Source organism: Grammomys surdaster, unplaced genomic scaffold, assembly GCF_004785775.1.
Source record: "Grammomys surdaster isolate TR1022 unplaced genomic scaffold, NIH_TR_1.0 268, whole genome shotgun sequence".
In the NCBI taxonomy this organism is placed as follows: domain Eukaryota; kingdom Metazoa; phylum Chordata; class Mammalia; order Rodentia; family Muridae; genus Grammomys; species Grammomys surdaster.
The window spans coordinates 37,822-40,832 of NW_021604709.1; positions in this window are offsets into that span (position 1 = coordinate 37,822).

Below are 3,011 nucleotides of genomic sequence, written 5' to 3' on the forward strand. Positions count from 1 at the left end.
CCAAGGACAAGGAAATGGGCTTTAGGCAGGAATCTGGCATTGGGCCATGACAAGGAAGTAAGTTCAGGCAGGAATCTAATTTTAGGCTAAAACAGAGAAGTAAATTCAGTCAGGAATCTAAGTCTTAGGCTAGAACAAAGAAGTAGGCCTCTGGCATCAATATGACTGTGGGCTAGGACTGGGAAGTAGGGTCAGATATTTTTGTCATCCTGATGAGCCCTTAGAAACAGCAGTCATGAGAGTGATCAAGGGGTGATCACAGGACTTTGTCTATTGCCTTGTTTGTTCCTTGACTGTTTGTATCTATCCTATTACTGGTTCTTCAACCTAGAACTGACCTAAATACTTACATGTAATTAAAGTGGTTTAAAAGAAAAGTGGGAAAAAATAAACCTGCCTTCAGCCTCAGAACTGGCTGGGGTCATGGTGCAGTAATGTCTAATCATCTCTTTTCTCTTAATTCTCACTCCTGCTCTGAAGAACCTGTTGACTGACTGAGCTGGCTTGGTCACTCTAGCATGAGCATTCCATTTACAAGGAGCCAAAAAAAAAAAAAAAAAAAAAAAAAGAAAAGAAGGAAAACACTGAAATCCGTGGCGACATTGGAAGTTATCTGTTTTTGAGGTCCGTATAACTTTTAGCATGATCATAGTCCCCATTGCCATTCTACCTTAGTTAGTGTTCACCCTGGAGAAACTAACATTCTCATGAAATAAAATCTGAAGTCCATCAGAGGGACTTCCCTAGTTTGATGTAACACGCCGTGCTTCCAGTCATATATTTTAAATGTGTCTATTATTAATTTCCTTTGTTCTACTATTGTGAACAAAACAGTAAAACTGTTACATTGCTATTGTGTAAGGACAATGGTTAGCAGTCTAGTCTGTTTTACTAGATCATGGTCACTGATATTTGGTTCCAGAATTGACCTTTTTGTTTCAATGTGAAAAAATATCCTCCAAAGTTCATGTGTTTCAAGGGTCATGGATGCCAAGCTAAAAGTGCTGTTTTGCAGTTGTCAACCTATAAGAAATGGAGCCTCCTTTGAGAAATGGATCGCTGACAAGTATTCAAGGTTTATAGTCATTGTAAGTCTCTTTTGGATCTCTGATTCTTGACCTAGGACCATCAAGCTAGATTTTCAACACTATCCCTAAATTGCCCCAGCCCTCGGGGATTCGATGAGACCTTAGGGAAGGGGGTGAAAGAATGAAGGGACAAGAGACACACGAATGGAGAGCAAGTCTGGGGTCCTGATCACGCTCTGAAACTTTAATTTTGGGTGCAGGTTATAAAGACACAGCAAACCAGGAAGTTTCGGTGAGGGTCATTGCTTAGGGCTATCCCACTATTGAATGCTTATTGCCCTAGACCATGCTACTGTCATATGCTTATTGTCCTAGACCATCCCGTTGTCATAACTGGCTCCCAGGAAATGCCAGATGTTCTAAGTTCCTGGGGCCTGAGACCCGTGAACGTCCTTTCTTAACCTTGTACTGACTAGGCTTTCAAGAACAGCAGGTAACTTCCTAGGTTATCTTAGGACAGCAGGTAGTTTCCTGGGTTTGGCTCCCAGCACTATATCTTTCCTATAATAATGAAATATTTCTGCTGGGTATATATATATATATAGCTAAAATATATCTTTCATTTTTATGTCACATGTTGCCAGATACTTTATGAAGACAGTATTCAACAAATAATATTTTCATGTTCCATTGTAAGACAGAGTGCCAGGTTCTGAATGACCTTGGGGAGGACAGAATGACAGAGTTTCTGCCCCTGGTACAGGGCCAGTATATGTGGGCCTTCAACAGTGTCAATGGCTGCCATGGGCATAAGGCTTGTTTGTATAATAATGTACATGTTTTACACTCTTCCTTTAAGGAATGTCCTCCCTGTTAATGTTAATGATTCCTTGATAATCAGAGACAACACAAGTCCAGAAGGCAAGGTAAGGCTAATGTCTCAGCAAAACGGTAAATTTTGGGACCTTCAGGACAGCCAGCCCTTTAAGGCTATGAAAAAGATCTCCAAAACCATGGGTTCAAAAAATATAATTTCTCGGCCGGGCAGTGGTGGCACATGCCTTTAATCCTATCACTTGGGAGGCAGAGGCAGGTGGATTTCTGAGTTTGAGGCCAGCCTGGTCTACAGAGTGAGTTCTAGGACAGCCAGGGCTGCACAGAGAAACCCTGTCTCGAAAAACAAAACAAACAATATATATATATATATATATATAAAATTTCTCAAAAACTAAGAATGCAATATGAGGTATGAGGGGCTTCACAAATCTAAAACAACAAAAGCAGTTATGCTGTGAGCCAACTTGTCAGAAAGATACTAAGGAAGGCTATGGGAGATAAACAGATTAGGAAGTGGTGACCATGGAAGACATCACCCAGCTAAGTGTTTTTTTTCTTTGTGGTTACAAAGGCAGAGGAATTCTTGAGTTCAGGATCAGCCTGGGGCAGAAGAAGGTGAGGCCCAGGTGTGGTAGAAATGCTAATTTCAGGACTAGGTCCCACCCAGGTAGTTTAGCCTCTGTGTTTAACCTAGAAAAGCAGATCTCTGACTGTTTTTGCAATATTAAAGGAAATGTATACTACTTGGTGTCTCCTAAGAATTAAGGATCTGGGGTAATGGGGTAATGATTCTTAAGCTAATCAAAGGAAACTTGGAGTAAATGACTGAATTGATATGTAAAATAAAAGACAATGCTTAGGATCTGCAGGAGATCAGCTATCCAGAGAATGTTTTAGACTAGCAAGTGAGAATTTCTTGGAGAAGTGTCTCCAGCAGAACATAGAGAGAGCTGTTTGGAGATCTCCAGAGAAAGCACATCAGAGAGAAACAAAGCAGAACATAGAGAAAGCAGGCTGGAATATCTTTTCAAGCTTTATCTCTAGAGTAAATATGATCTGTTCTGTGCCTTTCCCAAGATTGACAAATATAGACTTCCATAAAAAAGCTACTGTTTTAAGAATATTCTCCTCCTCCTCCTCCTCCTC